This window comes from Mustela lutreola, chromosome 3 (genome assembly GCF_030435805.1).
Source record: "Mustela lutreola isolate mMusLut2 chromosome 3, mMusLut2.pri, whole genome shotgun sequence".
Classification (NCBI taxonomy): Eukaryota; Metazoa; Chordata; class Mammalia; order Carnivora; family Mustelidae; genus Mustela; species Mustela lutreola.
The window spans coordinates 169,887,614-169,897,375 of record NC_081292.1 but is presented as its reverse complement, the minus strand read 5'-3'; the positions used below and the strand labels follow the sequence as shown (position 1 = coordinate 169,897,375).

Here is a 9,762-nt window from a genome sequence, read left to right as displayed (position 1 = left end):
TGCATGGGTTTTAAGGGTTTCATTTCTAGATCAATATTTTCCAAGGAGAGAGAGAAATTACAATTCAGGGGGAAAACAAAACAGAAACAGTTAAAACTCTGGCCACTGGCCCTCTCTTTCAATTGCCAGAACATAGTGTCCAGGGGACAGTGTCACCCTTTATGTCTCCACATTTTTCGGCCAAATGTGTTCCCACCGTCAGTCCATTCAATTCTCAAAAGAGCCACATGAAATAGGTCTGTTAAGTGCTTTGTTGGAGATGAAGAAACGGGCTTAAGGGGATAGCATTTTTAAGAAAGGTCTCTGGCAACAGCATAACACCCAGATCGGTCTCTTATAACCACAAAGTTCCGTTTCTCACACAAGCTAGGCCTTGGCAGAGAGTTGGGTGTGGTTCCATGTTGTCTACAATCAGGAGCGGAGGGGGGAGCTGATTTGGGGGTGGAGGTGTTCTCGTGGCCAAGAGGAAAGAGCAAGAAAGCTTTCTCTTAGAGTATCACTTTTGCTCACTTTTCACGGAGCAAAGCAAGTGCCACCCTCTGCACTCCGTCAAGGGCATGGGAACTGGAGGACCCAGTCAAGGGCCTGCAGCCACGGCTGCTGGTGCCACTGAGTAAGCTTCGGACAGGGCAGGGGAGCGATTATGCTGGCTGCCATGGGGCCAGTGGGGGATGGGGGACTGGAATTCAAAGGCTCACCTCTCAGGTTCCCACCCTCTGGTTCTTTCTACTAACTGCATTCCCTCTCTAAGCCCTACACAGGATTTGGTCCCCTCTGATGGACCTCTGATTCCAGGACTGTGCCTTGTCTTCCTAGTCTTTGTCTGCATTTCTGTTCCATGTGGTAAAGGGCCACTTGGGAGCCCCGGGCTTCCCACCTGCAAAACATGACCTCTGGGCTGGGCCTCAAAGACCGGAATAACCCAGTGATGTTAAAACACTGACTCATGTCCCGCTCAAATTCATTATCAGCTTGATTATCATATTAGCTCATATCAATTCTGGATATATTAATTTGGCCTGTTGACCCACCCTCCCTGGATCTCCAATACATTTGGTCTCTCCACGAGGATCTTCACTCTTCTGGGCTGCTTGCTAGTTTCCATCACCCCACTGTGAAGTACTAACATACTTCACAGCCACATGGCAAGCATAGGAAAGAAAAGAGGGCTGATCTCCCTTATGAAAAGGGTCTTCCCAGAGCCTTCCATCCAAGGGCATGTGCTGGAGGAGGGGCCACCCTCCTCCATCTGCGATGAACCTGCAGAAGCGAGGGCTCATCTCCAATTCTCCAGTGTTTGTACTCCTTCTTTTTCCATGTCCTATTAGCAAGAGTCAATTTTAGGAGCTGCAACAGCCAGGTCTGTGCAAACAAATTTTCTAATGATAACTGGACTAAATAGTTTGCCCAAGAAAAAACAGTGCTTTGTAATTGGCAAAATGCCCTCTCCAGGGGGTTTGAGGCTTGTAGGGTACTTGATGTGGATGACAATGAGATGTCTGGGGTGCTACTCCAGGGGTCTGGCCATTTAATGCTTACACCTGACAACCAGAAGGGAAGCAGAGAAAACAAACAAAAGCAGGATTACTACAAATAAGAGAGGCAAATCAGACAACCCAGAATCTAAAAGAGTCCATGAGGAAAAGCACTTACCAATTCATCGCTTGGCTATTATTATCCTTAAATTTGGCTCCAGTCCCTTTTCATATGCATATAAAATCTAAATGCTTGCTTACATAAATTTGGGTATTCAGGTTTTAAAAAATTAACACGAGTCAGGGCCCCTGGCTGGCTCACTAGAGTTACCTTGCAGCTCTTGATCTCAGTGGCAGGTTCATGTCCCATGCGGGGCATAGACATTACCTAAACACCAAAAGTTAACATTGATAAGGGTTCTTCATAATCTTTGTTTCTGATGGCTGAATAATTCTTTTCTGAGAGGATTGTTTACATGTTTTGTAATTTACTTAGCCCAACCCCCTTAATGCTGAACATTTTAGGTGATTTTTATTTTATACTTTTGAAATTATAAAGAACACTATTCTGAACATATTTATACATTGATATTTATGCAGAAGTAGGAACTTGTGGCTATCTTATTTTTTTAGGCAATGAAACTAGATTCCCATTCCAAGAGTAGGGAGATAAAAATCATATTGCCTATTTCCTATTTTATTCAAGGTTCCATGAATCAGACAACATCCAACCTAGCAGACAGAAATGAGCTCTGAGGAACTGCGCAGAAGCAACTCAGAACAAGGAAATTATGCTGGACACTAAAATCAGGTTGGGTATCCCAAGGTCACTTTCATTTTAAAGGATGGTGGATTATCTATCTGGCTGGCGCGGATCAGGTGATTCCTGATGGACTGGCTTAAGATTCTATTTCTGGGAAAGTAAAAAACTATAATTAAAAGTCTCAGTTTGGTGACGTGAGGCTTAAGTTTCGGCTTCATGTTGTGGGGCTTAGCATAAGCGACTCCATTTTGAGCATGTTATCTTGTTTTAACAAGTTGTTATACATTTCTTTGCTAATCTCACCATTAACTTTATTTCCAGTATGCTGTTGCTATTTAAGATCATGGTTAAAAAGAGTTCTAAGCAATGTGGAAAAAAAAAAAGAACACAATATTGTACACACTACACAAAATAGCACTTAAAAAAGACTGGAAAGAAAGGCATCTGAGGTTAAAAGTGTCTTGAGTAGTAGGAATATAAATATTATTTACCAAGCTAGATTCTGTGGGGTTTTTTTTAAACATCTTTTTCAGGAAAAAAGATTTTATTTTAAGTAATCTCTATAGCCAACATAGGGTTCAAACTCACAACCCCGAGATCAAGAGTCATGCACTCCCCGGAGTGAGTCAGCCAGGCGCCCCATGTTTTTTGAACATTCTATATTTTCAATAATGAGCGCGCATTACTTTTATAAACCTAATAGGAAAAACCATTAGCTTTGGAAACTGAAAAGGCAATGCAAGTGAAGGTCAAGCTGCGTGTGGCCAGCACCATTCATTGGCATCAGGAAATTGGAAACAGAAGCACAAGTGCTTGTACCATTTACTAGTTTGCTGATCACTACCATGCATTAGATGTTGGCTATTTTGTCTACAAAGCATCAGCCTTCTTAATGTAGTTAGTGTAGTCACATGCAACATTTAAATACTGAGTATATTCCCAGGACAGGTATGTTTCCAATTTTTCACTTCAGGAGCTGATGGGCTGCTCTGTGGGGGAGGTAGGCTGGCACAGGAGGTAAGAAGTCTGCTTTGTGGGGTGTGGGAAACTGAGGTAAGCTCCAAGCTTAAGAATCGCCCTATTTGTTTTTTTTGTTTTTTTCTTTACCTTTTTCTCCTTCTTGCAGGGCACTTCCTGGGTTTGGAGTTTTCTCATTTTGATTGATGTGTATAGTACAATATCCAAGCACTTAAAAATGTACTCAGATATTGTAATAGACATAGTTCCAATTAGTAAGACATGTTCAACCATATTTTTAAGACTTTTTAAACGATGAATCCACGGGAAATAAACTCAAAAGATTTAAAAATCTGTTTCCCTCCCAATGGTTATGCAATGCAGCACAACCAAATTCTGAATTTCTGAGTCCACCCTCCATGAAAAATACCGCCATGAAATTAAACTACCCTTCTTATGCCTCTGTCTTAGGACTGCTGTATAAAATATAGGATATCCAGCTGAATTTGATTTTCAGATAAACAACAAAGAATTTTTAATATAAATGTCTCAAACATTGTATCCTACTTGCTCCACCAAGCAAAGCAATCCCTGACCTCCAGTTAGAACAGCTAGTCTCTGGAAAGGGAAAGTTTGGTCAGGACCTTATGCTGTAGGGTATAGATGAGAGCACACTAGGCAGTTTGGACAAATGGCCCATTAGTTGCTTTTCTCAAGGCCAGGATGGTTTTCCTTCTTTTGAGTCTGTCTGGGAACCCATCAAGGGAAGGCTACCCAGTACTCCTTGGCACATTCTCATCTCTAACATGGACAAGGTTCCTGGATCCAGAGCCTGGGTGAGATGAACAGATGAACAGTGAGGGGCAGGATTGGGAAGGATGGGGGAGGAGGAAAGAGCTGCAGCCTGTGGGCTTGTGATCCCACCCCCAAACCTGACTATTAGTCAAATTGCTAAACCCACAAAGTGCTTGGTGTAAGTGGATCTCTTACCCCACTGAAGCAGCTGCACTGCGTCAGTGTGTCTGAGGGAAGGAACAGAAGCAGCTCACACAGACTCACAAACACTTAGCAGAGACTTTGGGAGGGGAGCCCCTGGGAAACTACAGGAATGGTGGAAGACCAGAAGATCCCCCTGACATCTGGGTCCCGGTTTTACTTGTTTTACTTTTATTTATTTTATTTTTTTAAGATTGCGTTTATTTGGCAGAGAGCAGGTAAGAGAGCAAGAGAAAGCACAAGCAGGGGAAGCAGCAGAGAGAGAGAGGGAGAAGCAGACTCCCCACTGAGCAGGGAGCCCGATGCAAGACTTCATCCCAGGACCTTGAGATCATGACCTGAGCCAAAGGCAGATGCCTAACTGACTGAGCCACCCAGGCGCCCCAGGGTCCCGGTTTTAGAGTAGACAGAGCTCTGCATATAATGGTATACAGTTACATGGATTCAAATCCTGTACCTATTAGCTATGTGATCTTAGATCTATCACTTAACCTCTCTGATCCACAGATCCCACATCTTTGAAAAGAAAATGTGAACACCTGTATCCAAGGTGTCCTTGAGAGTTAAGTAAGACATCGTGGTGATGCCCCCAGTGCACAGTAAGTGTTTCCAAAAGCTTTACCTCCATTTCTCCCAGGTTTTCTATTTCCAGGAGATAGATGTGTTAGAAAAGTTCATTGGGTTGGCAACTAATCACACACAAACATTGCAGTGAGCAAAGCCTTGTTTCCCCACCACTTTCAGGCTGCGGATGAGAAGGAAAGGAGAACAAGATGAAGTCCGAAGAGCGGGTTTGGATACAGGGACAAACGATGCAGCTGATATACACCTGCCCTCATTGCCGTGTGCGCACACACACGCACACATGCACACACGCATGTACCTGATTCATCCGTCCTCCAGCCAACTTTCTAAAAAGAGTTCAATAGTTTAAAATATTCATAGCAAATCTTCTCTCAGTTTTTGGCATAATTGAGTAATCCAACCACTGAATAAAGAAGGACTTGATATTTTTGGCTTCCTAGAAACTGTAGGGGAGGAAAACACTTCCTTCTACCCTTTCAGATTCTGCAGCTAGTTTAAGAATTAAGTTGACATAGGACAGATTAATCAGGAGGAAAAACTCCAACTTTGATTACGTACGTACTCATGAGGTCTCACAAAAATATGAGACCAAGGTCATTCTCAGATGACCGAGATTTACACAGCATCTTGAGGTAAAGGAAAGGGTGAGGGTGGTCATGGCTTTGAGGCGGAAGAGACAAATTCTGGCCTGGGTGAGAGACGGAAGGGAAAACAGGCACAACCAGTAAATCCCAGGAGCCTTGTTGTGCAGATAAGGACCTCTCAGGTGAAAGACCACATCTGGTAGCTCTCTTCCTGGTGTATTTGCTAAGGGAAATTTCCTTTATAAATGTAAATTTCCTCTGTAAGAGGGGAAGTACATACTTTTCTTAGGGGTCTTAGGGGGCGGTAAAGAGCTTTACCTGTGCCTGCTGATTTTCTCTCCCCTTTGCCTCAAATAATCCATATGCCAAAGTGTCATATTTGGGCGCAGCCTGTTCTGAACCTTTTACATTTTTTCAGCATGAAAGAACACAAAATGTATAACCTTGACCAAACTTTACTCAGAAATATCAGTGTGCTCACAATAAGGACTTCCTTAGGGCTGCTAGTGGGGATCACTGCCTCCTTAAATCCATGGGGGGGCAAACCCCCCAGAGCCCCAAGAACAGAATTCAGTCTATCCTGGGGGTGTCCGACAGCTCAAGAGACTGAAAAGAAAATGGGATTGAACAAGTTTTCATCTGAATGCTGAGGAACCCCAGTGACTTGGACTTTTTGCCCTGGTTAGGTGTTGGGTGGAAGCAAGACTGGGGCAAAGACAACTTGAGGGGAGCTGGGCGGGACCAGGATGAACTGCACACTCCAGATACCTGCAGCACAGGTGCCCTGTCCGCTCCTCCTGGGAACTGGGAGCTACAGGAGCACCTAGTCACCATGCAAGGGAAGGGGGGAGGGTAGGGGTGACCGTGGATCTCAGGTCTGGAAGGTTTTGATGGTGGATAGGACGTCTTATCAATGCCAGACTTGCTTCCGATAGGAGCACTCCACTAGCATAGATTTAACCCAGAAATTAGGAACGCAGACAATTGTTCGTGTCCCCAGTGGCTCTGGCCAGAAACAATTATCCGCTTGGCTCATTAAAACAAGTAACGAATGCTAATTGTCTCCACAATTAGCCAAGTACTGGTTCAGCCACTTGTGCCTACAGTACGGGATTGCGTGCGAGAGTGGCTGGCAAGAGGAGGACTTAAATTCAGCCCTAAATAGTCTGTCATTCTATTTTTTTTTCTCTTTATGCAGGGAGTGTGGGGTGCAGGATATAAAGAGGGAGCTTGGTCAAGGTGACCCCGACGCTATTTTCTAGCTTTCAGATATGGAGATTTGTGGTGAAAGCAAATGCATAGACTCATAGAGGATCCATTTCCTCTGAGTCTACATAATCAGGAAAGTCCCTGGAGGGAGGAAGGAGAAGGAAGGAGAAGGTCCCTGGATGGGAAGGAAAGGGAGGAGGAGAGAAATACCACCCACACAAGGCAACATTCCCTGAATTTCTGGAAGTTTCCTTAGGCCCTACCAAGGTTATCATTTTACTATGACCGTATTCACACTCTCCATGGGGTTCTTTTTTTAACTTTATTAGGATATAAAAATTTATCAGGAAGAGTCAATGGAAGAGCCTGAAGAGGCAGACCCTTGTTCCCTGTACTATACATCCCTGTGCCCAGATGCCCTGAGGTCTAGCTTACAAATAAAATAGCATCTATTTAAAGTGTACAGTGTGGTGAGTTGGCATAGGTACGTATTGTGAAATGGTTATCACAATTAGATTAATTAACACATCCGCCCACTCACATGGTTACCGTTTTTTTTCTTAGACTGTGGCAAGAGCCCTGAAGATGCCCTACGGTGTACTCACACACTTCAATGCAGTATTATTTACTATAGTCACCATGCTGTACATCAGACCCCCAGAACTTGGCTTATATAGCTGAAAACTCCTACCCTTTGAGCAATCTCTCTCTTCCCCAACCCCTCTGGCCCCTGCACTCTCCTGCTCTCTATTTCTAGGAGTTGGACTTTTATTTTTTAATGATTCCATATCTAAGTAAGATCATATAGTATTTGTCATTCTCTAACTGGCTTATTTGACTTAGCATAATATTCCCCAGTTCCATCCACGTTGTCACAAAGAGCAGGATGTCCTTCTCACGGCTGAACAATATTCCATTATGCTACATTTTCTTTATCCATTCATCCATTGACAGACCCTTCGGTTGTTGCCATAGCTCAGCTATTGTGAATAGTGCTGCAATGACCATGGGAGTGCCCATATCTCCCTGAGACCACGATTCCATTTCCTTTGGATATAGAGCAGGATTGCTGGATCACAGGGCAGTTCTATTTAATTTTTTTGAAGAACGTCTACATGGTTTTCCATAGTGACATTCTCATTAACAGAGTCGCCTTTGTTCCAAACCCTTGCCAGCACTGGCTTTCTCTAGTCTTTTTGATAAAAGCTGTACTAACAGGTGGCAGGTGGTGTCTCATTGTGGTTATGGTTTGGATTTTCCTGATCATTATTGATGTTCAGCACTTTTTCATGTACTTGTTGGCCATTTATAAAGTCTTCTTTGGAAAAATGTTTATTCAGTCCTTCTGCCCATTTTTAATGCAAAGGAAATTTTTTTTTTTTTTGCTATTGAGTTCTTTATATATTTTGGGTATTAACCCCTTACCAGAAATATGACTTGCAAATATGTTCTCCCATTTCATGGTTTGCCTTTTGTTTTTTTTTTTTTTTTTTTTTTTTTTTAAAGATTTTTTATTTATTTATTTGACAGAGAGAGATCACAAGTAGGCAGAGAGGCAGGCAGAGAGAGGAGAGGAGGAAGCAGGCTCCCTGCTGAGCAGAGAGCACGATGCGGGACTCGATCCCAGGACCCTGAGATCATGACCTGAGCCGAAGGCAGCAGCTTAACCCACTGAGCCACCCAGGCGCCCCCATGGTTTGCCTTTTGATTTTGTACTTGGTTTCCTTCACACAGTTTGACGTTGTCCCACGTGTTTATTTTTGCTTTTGTTGTCTTTGCTTTCGGAGTCAAATAAAAAAAAAAAAAAAAGCCCAAAAAACACAACAAGAAAAAAAACCCTAAAAAATTCCCAGGATGGATGTCAAGGGGCTTACGCACTCTGTTTTCTTCTAAGAGTTTAACGGTTTCAGGCCTTCTGTGGAAGTCTTTGATCCATTTCCAGCTGATTTCTGTGTGTGGTAAAGGCAGGGGTCCAGTTTCACTTTTTTGCCTGTGGCTGTCCAGTTTCCCTTACCTTGTATGTGTTCAGTTGGGCAATATGAATTTCTATTTTGTCAGTTAGCGTGGTCAAATATTGGCAAGTTCACATGGATTCATCCTTATGTAGTATGATGCTTAATGGTTTGTAATATCATAGAAAGAAGGAAATGCACCCAAGTAGGGACAATGGCCATCCCCGAGGTGTCCCTGACTGCTGTTATTATGAGTGAGTTTGATCCTCTTTCTTGCTGATTTTCAGTATAAGCTAAAAATTCTATAATAAACTGTATAATTTCATAATCAGTAGAAGGAAAAAAGAAAGACCAATACTGGCCCCCACAAAAAAAAAAAATGTGTTCTTTTTTTCTTAAAGGTTATTTATTTATTTATTTGACAGACAGAGATCACAAGTAGGCAGAGAGGCAGGCAGAAAGGGAAGCAGACTCCCTGCTAAGCAGAGAGCCCGATGTGGGGCTCGATCCCAGGACTCTGGGATCATGACCTCAGCCGAAGGCAGAGGCTTTAACCCACTGAGCCACCCAGGGGCTCCAAAAAATTTCTTCTTAAAAGAAATAAGAACTATTTTAAAAAATAACACTTCTCTTTGTGCATTTTTCTTATATGGAGAAAAGTAGGGATAATAATGCAATTATCACTTATAAATCCTGGTATAACTATTGCTCACATTTTGCCATTAAAAAGATCTTCTATTTTTGCTTCAATATTTTAAAATCAAATGACATGGGTATTTTTCAACCAAATGTCTTACCTTAAAAAGATGTAAACATTTAACTTCTGTTATCTAATAAAATGAACAGTAACATTTGCACATTTAAAATCTCAAATGATTATTATTTTTAAAAAATTATTTCTTTATTTATTTGAGATAGAGACCACAGCAACGGGGGCAGAGGGAGAAGGAGAGAGAATGTTCAAGAAGACTCCCCACTCAGTGGAGACTCTGACATGGGGCTCGATCTCAGGACCTGGAGATCACAACCTAAGCTGAAATCAGGAGTTGGATATTTAACTGACTGTGCCACCCAGGTGCCCCTCTAGATTATCTTACTGCATTTCTGGTGTGTTTAACCATCATAATGTGATCTCATTGAAGTTTCCTTTTTGCTTCCCTTTAATTTTGGAGGCATCTGGGGAAAGGAGATAGAAGATGGGAATACATTTGTTCCTGGCCTTGCAGGGTGCTAGTGGGCTC

At 42.6% G+C, this 9,762-nt stretch overlaps 1 long non-coding RNA gene across 1 annotated transcript; it reads left to right on the top strand.

Moving 5' to 3' along the window:
- Positions 1-520: 520 nt before the first annotated feature.
- LOC131827307 (uncharacterized) lies at positions 521-6,836 on the top strand. Its single transcript, XR_009351971.1, has 4 exons — positions 521-613; positions 2,182-2,286; positions 4,699-4,790; positions 4,936-6,836. It is a non-coding gene; the product is annotated as an uncharacterized LOC131827307 (long non-coding RNA).
- Positions 6,837-9,762: the final 2,926 nt, after the last annotated feature.